The sequence below is a fragment of the Hypanus sabinus genome, chromosome 31, assembly GCF_030144855.1.
Source record: "Hypanus sabinus isolate sHypSab1 chromosome 31, sHypSab1.hap1, whole genome shotgun sequence".
NCBI lineage: Eukaryota > Metazoa > Chordata > Chondrichthyes > Myliobatiformes > Dasyatidae > Hypanus > Hypanus sabinus.
Genome location: NC_082736.1, coordinates 30,234,950 through 30,247,680, shown reverse-complemented (window position 1 = coordinate 30,247,680; position 12,731 = coordinate 30,234,950). Strand labels below are relative to the sequence as shown.

Below are 12,731 nucleotides of genomic sequence, written 5' to 3'. Positions count from 1 at the left end.
ACTCTTCCTTGGGATCCTTGTCTTTTTCAAAATCTGAGAGGAAGTGTCTGATTTTCCCAGCGGTGTAATTGTACTTGAGAATTGGTTCATTAGGGACCTTAACTACCAGAGTGCTAACATCAATAAATAACTTTTATATTTGTTTTACAATGTGGATTATATTTAGTCATGGGGAACACAGGTTTACTGCTCATATGATTTATCTTTTAATATGTTTGTTTGATCATCAGCTTCAAAGTTCACTTAACTGAATGAATCATCATGCTGCTCCTAAGATCACAAAACATTTTATGCTGATGAAGCACTGTGTTTTTAGTTCACATTGAAACTTGAAATTTAATCTCAGATTTGTTTTGCTTCATTTGGTTTCTTAACCAAACATTCCTGCCTCTGATTTCAAGAGAGTTTAACCCTTGATCTGATTGTTAATGTCTAATTCGAAAGATCTGGATTTGCGGTTTCTTTGAATGGACTTTAGAATCTCTAATTCATTTACACGAATGGGAAGGTTAAGCGAGTGAGTACTTCATGTGACTGAAAGTAGGGGAATAGCAATTAATTCCTTTGTAGCTTTCGTTGTTGGGGATGTTCCCACTTTGTCAACTAAATCAGAAATAAAGAAAAGGAGCTTCAGATAAAAAGGACAGATGTAGTGGTACGTTAGTAACTACAGTCACTGCAGTCTATAGGAAAAGTAATACTTCCTTCAAAGTAATCAAGAAAGTAGATTCATGTCTTATAGACATCCTCTTTCAGTTGCTGAGCTAACTGGTTTTAAAAAAAGTTTGCCTATGACAAACTGTGAAGGATTAAAAGTTCAAGGAACCTTGAACCTAAAGTCCTGTGAGCTGGGTTCAACTGGTTGAGTTTGAGGAAAAGGCTGTAAGCAAGACAATTGGCATGACAGAGCTAATGCTGTATAGTTGGTTAACCATGTGATGGGAGTTAAAGAGGTTGAAAGACTAAGTGCAGGTCATTGTATTTAAAGCTCTTTTAATTAAAAAAAATGATACAGCGAGTTTTGCACAATGAACTGAGAGTGTGTTCAGCTTCAGCACATCACAACAAAGTTCCCTCTTCCGGTCTCATTCAGGATTTATTGGACCCCCACCACTCTTTAACAATGTGTGCAGCAGACTTTAACAGGCCCGTATCTGTAGTTATATTGAAGTCACTGGTGAGACAACGTAGCTATTCTGACAATTACAATCTATTTAGCAAGTGTCTCTAACGTTTTTGTTCTCTGGAACTTGCTGAACTTTCAGTGAATTGCTAACTTTGGGTGGTTTGAGTATAAATAGATAATAAGTAAATACTTGTTTTTAGTTGAGTCTGAAAGTGAATGTGATGCCTTTCATGTCCATACTAAGGAATACTAAATTTATTGGGGGAGGGTGTCTGAGATATTTTAAGGGATACAGAATAATCTTGAAGGAAGAGTAAAATATTTACTACTAGAGGCAAATTGATCAGTTCAAAGCCTTGAATTGTGTTTCTAGGAGGTATATCAAATTGTTTGATGCAGACAACAATGCCCACTATAGGGCCAGAGTAAAAGCTCAATAACTCTGAGAGTCTCTTAAAGTCGTAGATGGCTAATCTGATACTTAATGTAGTTCAAATGGGATGTAAAACTATGTTGACTGATTTTTCATTTTAAGAGGAAGTCTGTCATGAACTGATTTGACCACAACTGCTGAATTGCCCTATTCTTTTACAAAGATGTAAAAACTTTTACACTTTTATGATGATGTAAAAATACACATAAAAAAACCAAAAATCTCAATGGCTCTTCGCACATCCTTAGATTCCCTGGACAATACAAACACCTCTTCAGGATGCTATTCATTGGCTATAGCTCAGCGTTTAACACCATTATTTCTTTAGTCCTCATCGAAAAGCTACAGAATTTGGGCCTTTGTACCTCCCTCTGTAATTGGATCCTCGACTTCCTACCCGTAAGACCACAATCTGGGCACATTGGTAATACATCTTCTCCTTGCTGACGGTCTACACTGGTGCATCTTAGGGACGCCCACTGCTCAACTCTCTCTACATCCATGACTGTGTGGCTAGGTGTAGCTCAAATGCCATCTATAAACTTGCTGATGATGCAACCATTTGTGGTCAGAATCTCAGATGGAGACAAGAGGGCATACAGGAGTGAGATATACCAGCTAGTTGAGTGGTGTTGCATTCATCGTCAGTAAGAGCAAAGAGCTGATTGTGGACTTCAGAAAGGGTATGAACACAAACCAATCCTCATAGAGGGATCAGAAGTGAAGAGAGCGAGCAATTCGAAGTTCTTGGGTGTCAAGATCTCTGAGGACCTAACCTGGTCCCAACATATCCGCTGCTTTGACTACTTTGTAGCTGCATTGATATGTTTCATTAGGAGTTTGAGGAGATTTGGTTTGTCACCTAAAACGCTTAAACTTCTACAGATGTACCATGGAGAGCATTCTAACAGGCTGCATCACTGGTTTGGAGGGGTGTTAAGGTGTGCAGGATCAAAAGAAGCTACAGAAAGTTGTAAAATTAGTCAGCTCCATCATGGGTACCAGCCTCCATAGTATCCAGGACATCTTGAAGGAGTGGTGCTTAAGAAAGGCGGCATCCATCATTAAGAACCCCAGCGCCCAGGACATACCCTCTTCTCATTGCTACCATCAGGAAGGAGGTACAGGAGCCTGAAGGCACATACTCGATTATTCAGGAACAGCTTCTTTCCCTCTGCCATCTGATTTCTGAATGGCATTGAATCCATGAACCTTCACATTTTTTATATTACTTCTGGCTTTGCACTACTAATTTAATTTAACTATCTAATATAGTCTTGTTTATTTATTTATTCTGTATTTTTCATGTATTACCCTGTGCTGCTGCCGCTAAGTTAGCAGACTTCATGACATGTGCCAGTGATATTAAACCTGATAGTAATTCTGATTATGAAATGCTGGAAACCTGTAGCAGGTCAGGCAGGAATGCTGGAAAGAGAAACAGTGAATATTTCAGGTTGAAGGCTCTTTATCACAATTTTATTTCAAAATAAAATGGACTCAGAAGGCAGTGAGTGTGTGGAATGAGCTGCCAGTGGAACTGATGGATGTGGGTTCATTTCCAACACTTAAGACAACATTTAAGTATGTGGATGGGAAGGGTATGGTGGGTAATGGTCCATGTGTCAGTTGATGGGACAATGCAGAATATTGGTTTGACTAGGTGGGATGATTGCCCTATTTCTGTGCTGTAGTGCTCTATGACTCTAAAAGATGATCAGACTTTAACAAGGTACGTAAGAGATTAACGAAAATTATTCTAGATATGAGGATCTGTAACACTGACTGACTTGAGAGGCTGGGGGTTTTCAGCTTGGGACAGAGGAGATTTCAAGTGAATCTGACATAGACAGTAGAGGGAAAGAAAATATTCCCGTTATTGGAAGGGGTAAGAAACGGGGAGAGAGAATAAAAGTGACATGTCGATAAATCTCTTCAGCACAGAGACAGAGGCTGGAATGCACTGCCAAGAGTTGTAGTGGAAGCAGATTTAATTATTGTATTCAGAAGAAAGCTGGAAAGGCATTGCAGAAAAGGAATATAGAAACCTATAAGAGACCATCACTGGAACAGGCTTCTCAGCTTATGATGTCCTTGTCAACCTTAATGTCAATTTAAACTGCATATCATCTATGTCTCACCAATCCAAGTATAGTATGTTCCTGTGCCTCTTAATCATCACCATTGTTTCCGTTTTCACCACCTCCTCTCGCAGTGTACTCCAGGTACTTACCATTCTGTGCAAAAAAAAATCTTCTTTAAGCCTTCCGCCTCTCTACTTTGATCTATGTCCTCTGGTATTTGACTTTTCCACTCTCAGAAAAAGACTCCATTGGCGAATGGATATCCTTCCGTCTGTCCTGTGAGGTATCTGTGTTTCTGATTTTATCAGGGAAATTAAACCATTTTTAATCAAAGCGATTCGGAGATGGTAAATCTTTTTTCAGTGTCTGTATTTCTCTTTGGATTTTGCATGATTTTGTATGTTTAAAAACGTTCAAAACCTGCAAAATGAGTAAGGACGAGTAGAATTAGAATCTGAAGCAAGCATATATCGTGAATTGTTTTCGTCTTTGCAGTGGCAGTACAATGCAGTACATAGTAATTAAAAAAGTAGGAGGTAGCGTATAATTTTTAGATTAGTAGAGACACGCTGAGTGGAGGGAACAGTGTTACCCAGAGGTTAAGAGTTGGAAATAAATGCAGTTTTAATTGAATTGTTATGGGTTGGGCAGGTATCATAGTCCTGAAAGCTTCTTTTCCCAATCCTGCTGAAATCCTCAACTTAGTCCATATTTTTCCATTCACAGATCATAGAGCTACCTCCACACTTCCAGATACTGTACTTTTCTTTGCTGCCAGATCTCTGGGATTATCACTGCAAATCTAGTAGCTTCCCCAGTGATTTTTATGTTATGTAGAGGTATAGCCCTTCTGGCCCAAGTACATCTATTTGACCAATAACCCTGCTACAAGCACATCTTTGGAACATGGCAAGAGACTGGAGCACTCAGACAAAACCCACGTGGTCGTGGGGAGAACATAGAAACTCCTTACAGATGGTGGTGGGATTTTTATATCGCTCTCTTCAGTATTTCCAAATGGCTCACACTTGAACCCAAGAAGATTCTTCTATTGATGCGCCACTCTACTTTCAAATAGCATTTGATTTGAGTTGAGAGCGATAGAGTGGAATATTCGTGTTGGTTACCCAGAAGAGGAGAATTGATGCAGTACTACGAAAGAAGGTCACTCACAGATTTTGTTTCCTTTGAAACAGCGACCTTCCCGAAAAATAATAACCATTGTAAAGGAGCCATTGACTGCGGAGGGATGTGATCTGTTCCATTTTCATAACTTTGTACAAATATCTATCCTTGGAGTCTCTCTCGATAGCCAACATTTTAAAAAATTTTTTCCAGATAGCAGAATTGCTGTGCTCATTCTGCAGAATAAACTCAGCACCAGATCAAAGTGGTATACCTAACAGTGTGTTTCTGTGAAGGCAACAATTTAACCATGCCACTTAGAATATTTTCACTCCAGTTAGACTTACATAACATCCTGAGAATGATGGGATTATCAACAGACACTGGCTCTTTCACAACCATGTGTGGATTTCAGTAAGATCTCCAGGCAATGCTCTGACTATTCCATTAAAAAACTGACTTGTATATTATAATCCTCTATCTCTCACAACTCAAAAATTCTCCTTCAGCGTTCTTCAATCCCATTTCCCCCCCCCCCCCACCTTATCTACTTACCTGCCCATCACCTCTCCCTGGTGCTCCTCCCCATTCTCTCACTTCCGTGGCCTTCACTGCACTGGTGACTATTCCATCAAAAAAACAACTTGTATGTTATAATCCTCTATCTCTCACAATTCAGATTCTACTTCACCATTTCCCATTCCCTTTTCTTCTCCTTCACCTTATTTCCTTACCTGCCCATCACCTCCCCCTGGTGCTCCTCCCCGTTCTCTCCCTTCCATGGCCTTCTGTCCTCTCCTATCAGATTCCCCCTTCTCCAGCCCCTTATCTCATTCACCAATCAACTTCCCAGCTAATTACTTCCACCTCCTCCCCTCACCAGGTTTTACCTATCACCTACCACCTTGTACTTCTTCCTCTCCACCCCTGCCTACCCTCTTACTCTGACTTCTCATCTCTTTTATTCTCAGTCCTGATGAAGGGTCTCGGTCTGAAATGTTTACTCTTTTCTATAGATGCTGCCTTGCCTGCTCAGTTACTCCAGTACTTTGTATATATTACACAAAACTGATGATGTTTGAAATATGGTGATACCTCAGCTGAACTTCTAATGGCTTTAGTGGGGGATGACTGGAATCACAGAAGAGGGAGGTCAGAAATCCCAGGGAAACTATTGGAGGCTCTGGCATTGCTACATAATTTGTGCAATAAAAATGCTACCTCTCAGATAAAATGGATTCCAGAGCATAATTGTTGATGAATAATACAATTTATATATTATCTTGTTTCTTTTTAATTTTTCACAGGTAAGAAGTCACTTCATGCTGAAAGGTTTTGCAGACTTCTTTAAATTTAGCTCTTCCCCAGAAATCCTGCTGTGTGTGCCTGCAATGTCAAATTGTATAAGGACCAAGAAGCACATACCTATTTCCTGTTCAGATTATTTGTGGAGCATTGCCCTATAGGTGTACAATCAGCTGTGGATATGTATTCCTTAAGCACTCATTGTCAGTAATGTAGGCTTGAGATAAAATAATGGGTTTAATTTAGGTTTCCACTGCTAATCTCTGAGAGGATAGGAATTTATGCAAAAGCCTATTGAAGTGCTCCATTTATTTAAGGATTCTTTTGAAGTGAAAGTTGTATTCATTGATCTCATGGGTTTTTGAATGCTGAATAAATTCCGGGAATCAGCTGAGGCAGAGCTTCACATGTTTCAGCAGCCGCTGTCTTTCATTTACAGAAATGTCTGGCTTTCAGGAAGGCCACTGTTGAAATGGAAACACAGAAGACAGCAAGATGGTTATGAGGGCTTGGGTTTGAGAGATTCTTTAATAATGAGCATTAGCTCTATTGAACAGAAAGCCTCTTACCTTTCTTTGATATTAATATAGAAATTGTCAGCTTTGCCTCCAGGATGGTCTGAAAAATTACATACAGAATTGGGTTCTCAATATAAAACAAAAATTGGTGGTGGAACTGAGTAGGTCAGGCAGCATTTGTTGAGGGGAATAGACAAGTCGATATTTGGGTCAAGATCCTTCATCTGGACAGAAAGAGGAGAGGGGAGTTGAGAGCTAAGGGGAATGGGTGGGCAAGAGCTGACAAGCAATTAGTGGATCCAGGTTAGAAAAGGAGGTTGGCACAAGGAAGTGTGCACATAGTGACAGAGGCTGGAAGATAGGAGGTGGAGGCAATAAAGGGCTGTCTATGATGGAATCTGATAGGGAAGGAAAGAGGAGCAAGTCAAAATGGAGGTGGAATGGGCAGTTGGTAACAAGTGTGTGGGTGATGGCTAGATGAAGAAGGTGGAGGAGGAGGAAGAAACTGTGTGATCAGGTGGGGAAGGGGTTATTGTTTGTATGAATGGTATGGACAAGTACTCGTGAGGGGGTGGGGGGTTATCATCTCTATAGATGGTATCCAAGACAAGTTTTTCACTGTTGCTCAATAAATCTGATTGTAATAATCTAATTTACCAGTTTTGGCAGTAGCTAAATTGCAGTGGTTTGAGGTTGTCTGTGAGGCTGGAGATGATGTGCTCATGACTAGTCTTTCAAAGCACTTCAGGATAACAGATGTCAGAGCCACTGAGCAGTAGTCATTAAGCTACCTTACCTTTTTTTTCTTTGGCAGTGTGATGATAGTGGTCTTAAAGAATTGGGGAGCCTCAGACTGAAGTAGGGGGAGGTTAAAGTCGTTTATGAATACTCCTGCAAGCTGGTCCATGCAGGATCTGAGGACATGGTTGGGAATTCCATCTGAGACAGTTGCTTTCTGATGGTTCAGTTTCAGGAAAGCCAACCTGATATCTGTGATAGTGACCGTGGACCGACTGGAGGTTGGATACTTCCCACAAAAAGAGGTTAAAGAATTTGGAAAAATCTTGGGATTTACTTCTAAGTAAAAATAGCCCCTGATTAAAAGAATATTGGTTGTCCTCTCAACATTGACATGAAAAGACATTAAAGCTATTCCTACTTAGTAAGGCCTTTCGGCCCATCATATCCATGCTGACCATCAAATACCCATCTATAATAACCCCATTTACCACTACTAGGTCTTTAACCTACCATGCCTGAGTAATTCAAGTGTTTTTCCCAGATATTACTTAAATATTGGGAGAGTATCTGCCTGGACCACATTGTTAGCTAAATGGCTAGGCCAAGACTGTGTCATTGTAAATGGTCTTTTACAGTTGTCTATGACATAATTATTTTAGACTTATGAAGGAATTTCAAGCAGTTTAGTTGTCGGTGATGCATTCCTTTGTTGTGAAAAATATTTCTTCCTTTTTACCCTCTAATCTTGTTATTCTTTACCTCAAACCCCCTATTCCCCTATTTGTAGATAACAGAATGGGAAAAAGTTTCCTACTATCTCCTGTGTCTGTGCCTCAAAGAATTTTGTGTCCTTCTCTCAATCTCCCTTTGGCTATTTCTGCTTCAAGTTGAACAATGCCTCGCTTGTTTAGTCTCTCCTCATAACTGGAACATTTTATCTCAGGCTACATCTTGTGCATCCTCTCCAGTGCAATCACATTCTTTTCTAATGATGAGTAGAACTGCACACAATATTCTATTAGTCCTGAATTAATTCTCCAGATATATCATCAAAGATAAATTACCTGACACGAATTACCTTCCATGTCAGAACAGAATGTTGACCACTCTTACTTCTTTTTCCATAAAGACATAGTTTCCCCTCCATCCCACCCGACCAACTCTTCTCCAGTAATAAGCCATTAGCATTAAAAAGAATCATATCACAATGATAATCTTCTTTTAGCTACTGCAGTATTTGCTGTACTGTGCTTTTAATAATTTTTGTGCTAAGTGGATAGGCCAAGAATGGTGTAGTTGTAAATGGTCTTTTAAAGTTGTCTATGACATAATTATTTTAGATTTATGAAGGAATTTTAAACAGTTTAGTTGAAGGTTATGTTATATTACTTGGGAGTTGTGGGATTAACAGGGATGTAGCCCTCTGTCATAATTTAACTTACTGATCTGTTCAGTTCTGAAATATTGCCAAGCCTTCTAATGCACTTTCATACTGCAAGCCAAAAGCATTGTGTGGTTCTCTTGCTATCAACTGCACTTAGAAATGTACCCTGCTCTGACTTAGCTTGAGCTCTGGCAGAGATTAACTTCCTTGGCAGATCTTTGAAACTCTGTCTAATTCTTTGGTTTTAATCCGGGTTCTGGTGCTTATTGTGGATGAAAATGAAAGGCAGGAGTTTTCACCGGAAAATGCTATTTCAGTGACTTTGTGGATAAAGGTTTGACTGATTAAGATAATCAGTAAAATCCCTGTTTCAAACCTTCATCTGAGTTAGCTGATTATCACCTGACCCATATGTGGAGCAATGAAATTGGTTTATATGTGCCTCAGGTGAGTGAATTGGCTCCGGCTCGTTATGAATGTCTAGTGTCTTTTGCAGAAATGTGTGTGTGTATGTGTGCTCATATTGAGTTGGGTAAGGTACAGAACAGATGAGGAAGAGGTTGAAGAACAGGTTCAAGAACAGTTACTACCCCTCACCATCAGGCTCTTGAATAAAAGGGGATAACTACACTCATTGAGATGCTCCCACAATCAATGATCTCACTTCAAGGACTCTATCTCATGTTCTTGTTATTTATTACTTTTATTTATGTTTGCATTTGCACAAATTGTTGCCTTCTGCGCTCTGGTTGATCTTTCATTGATCCTGTTATAGTTACTATTCTATAGATTTGCTGAGTACGCCCGCAGGGAAATGAATCTCAAGGTTGCATATGGTGACATATACGTACTCTGATAATAAATTTACTTTGAACTTTGACGTCTCCTTTCAAAGGTTGAAGGAATGAACTCTTGAACTCTCAATTTACCTCATTGTGGTCTTTGCATTTATCTACTGGTACTGCACTTTATCTGTAACTGATAGAATATATTCTGTTCTCCTTCTGTACAACCTCAGTGCATTTATGTATGGAATAGTCTGTGTGGTTGGCATGCAAGCAATTCTTTTCACCCACCCAGAGGTGCGCACGACATGTTGGAGGGACTCAGCAGTTCGGGCAACATCTATAGAGGGGAGTTAGTAGCTGATGTTTCGGGCTGAGACCACTGTCCTCAGAGCACGTGAGAATAATAAATAAATTAGCAATTACTTATCGAAGTTATACTGTGTTTCTTGTGACTGCTTTGACACAGATATTTGCTGGAGACTCAGATGTCTGGGTGATCTGAATGTTCTCCCTGGTTGAGACAGACATTTCCAGTGGGGAAACATGAAGTACCGATAAGGAGCAACAAACCACACATTCTATTGACCAAGGAGCAAATGCTGGGGGATCAGTGACTGTATCAGCCAGCATCAGGGATTCTGGTGCCTTCAAAAATGCAATCAAAACTTGAATTATTATGTCAGCTTTAACGTGGAAAAACATAACAAGGTTCTTCTGGACAAAACTTGAAACAAAAACCATGGAAAAAGATGTTAAGAACCATGGGAGAAGTTATTGAGATAATTTGATCAAAGATAAAATTTTTATTGAACATAAGAGGCTTGGGAAGTTCATGGCACAGATAGCTGCAGGAGAAGTGATCATGCACCTCAGGGCAAAATTAATTTCTTGGAAATTGGAGGGATGTTAAAGGCTAGAGAGATGTGGTTGGAGGGGCTGGATGATGGCAAGCTTATGGAAGGAACTGAATTATAAAGGCAAGAACTTTTTGGGGTGATGAGTGAATGATAGCTGTAGAAAGTAGTTGATTTTCCAGGTCGGTGAAATTTGATGCCTTCCCACTAACACTGCCTGACCTGCTGAACATTTTCTCTTTTATTTCGTGTTTCTAGTATTTGTGTTATTTGCAAAATAGACACTTTCGGCCCTTCGAGCCGCGCCACCCAGTGATTCCCCCCCCCCCCCCCCCCCCGATTTTAATCCTAGCTTCATCCTGGGACAATTTACAATGACCAATTAACCTACCAGCTGGACTGTGGGAGGAAACCAGAGCACGAGGAAAATGTACAAATTCCTTAAAGGCAGCAGCGGGAATGGAACCCGGGTCGCTGGCACTGTAAAGCATTAAGCTAACCACCGTACTACTGTGCCACCCATTGCACGGTACCATGCAGGTATTTGGAGAGGTGTAGGTCAGGCAGAACTTGACATTATATGGAGTATGAAGATGTGTTTTTGGATGAATTTTAATGGGACAGAGCATAGATGTTGACTGGGCAAAATTTAGAACATGGAGCAGTACAGCGCAGGAACAGGCTCCTGGGCCCATGATGTCTTAGGTGGCACACTTTTTGGTTACAGCTGGATCGATATGAAAAGAACAGAGAGAAGCATTGTCAGATGTGTCAAAGGCTACAGATTGATTAGAAAAGGATATCTTCAACAGTGGGATGCTAGCATATTTTCCCAATCATCATTACTCTCTGCTTTTCATAGGGATTGATGTCTACTTCACTCCCTTGTCTACTCGTCCCTTCCCACTGATCTCCCTCTAGTCACCTATCCCTGCAAGGGAGGTAACACTTCACCTGCAAATCTGTCAGGGTCATCCACTGAATCCAGAGCTCCTGGTGTGGCCCCCTCTGTACTTGGGGACTGCTTCATCGAGCACCTTCACTCCATCCACCAGAAAAGGTGGGATATGCTAGTGGCCAGCCATTTCAATTTGATTTCCTTTACCCATTCTGATTTGTGCCATGATGAGGCCAATCTCAGGTTGGAGGGTCAATACCTCATATTCCATTTGGGTAGCCTCCAACCTGACGGCACGAACATCGATTTCTCTGACTTCCAGTAATTTCTTCCCCCTTCCTCCTTATCACTTTTTCCATTCCCCATTCTTGTTTCCTACTTAGTCCTTGTCTTCTCACCTGCCCATAGCTTCCCTCTGATGCCCCTCCTCCTTCCCTTCTCTCCATAGTCTCTTCTCTCCAATCAGATTCCTCCTTCTTCAGCCCTTTACTGCTTTCACCTATACCTTCCAACTTCTAACTTCATTCCCCTCTCCCCTACCCACTCACTTGAACTGGTTTCACCTATCACCTACCAGTTTGTACTCCTTCCCGTCCTCTCACCTTCTTATTCTGGCTCTTGCCCCCTTCCTTTCCAGTCCTGAAGAAGGGTCTCAGCCCAAAATGTTGATTGTTTATTTCCTGTACACAGATGCTCCTTGACCCATTGAGCTCCTCCAGCATTTTGTTGCTCAAGGTTTCCAAAATCTGCAGAATAAGAATATTGTGCACTATATTCACAGAGAAAATAAATTTATTCTGTACCCAGGTTAGAAAGTACTTAAAAAGGTGAAGTTCCTCCCCGCACTTGTTCGGCACATCAGGTGGCAACCTTGCAGTTTCTTTAGCGTTTGTCTGTTTTATGAGGCCGAGTTGCTAGCTTGACGCTCAACCCAGCAAAGATGGAAGGTGTGCAAGGAGCTGGTCGGATTCAAACCGGGACTACTTGCCCCAAAGTCTGGTGCGGATGCCACTTCACCACCAGCCGAACAGACAGGTTAGAAAGTGGGAGAATTTAAACATGAGGTAGGAGATTTGGAAAGCACCCAAAGTTTAATGATGTTGGAGACAAGTCAGTGATTGAATGACAGGAACTGAATGTGGCTTTTTTGGGGAGTTAGGTAATAACGCGCAAAGATTTCTTGCAGAACAGGAGCAAACATGACCACAAACCTACATTGATTTAACAACTTTTTGATGTAAGTGGAAGATACCTAATTTTACTCTGATTGTCTACAAAATTTGGCGGCAGCGCTCTGATATTCCTGCCAAAACAAGGTATTGTGATATGGGGAAAAAATATAACTGACAAAGCTAAGTTACCACTGATAAACACCATCTGTATTTTCAAAAATTTTATTTTTAAGAGAACAAGGAAATTTTCACATTTGTATGTACAAGTAAAAGGTCAGCATGTTTCAGCTTGAACACACATTA

The 12,731-nt window shown here is 40.6% G+C and overlaps 2 protein-coding genes across 4 annotated transcripts in view; one reads left to right on the top strand and one right to left on the bottom strand.

The window, feature by feature from the left end:
* LOC132383707 (ADP-ribose glycohydrolase MACROD1-like) overlaps positions 1-12,731 on the top strand; it is a 1,398,038-nt gene that overhangs the window by 48,037 nt on the left and 1,337,270 nt on the right. The gene's annotated exons all lie outside the window — the stretch shown is intronic.
* The window catches only part of LOC132384018 (leucine-rich repeat transmembrane protein FLRT1-like), a 227,851-nt gene continuing 226,991 nt past the window's right edge, over positions 11,872-12,731 (bottom strand). For all 3 annotated transcript variants that reach the window (XM_059955294.1, XM_059955293.1, XM_059955295.1), the window contains one exon: positions 11,872-12,002. The gene's annotated coding sequence lies outside the window, so the exon portion shown is untranslated. The remainder of the gene's footprint in view (positions 12,003-12,731) is intronic.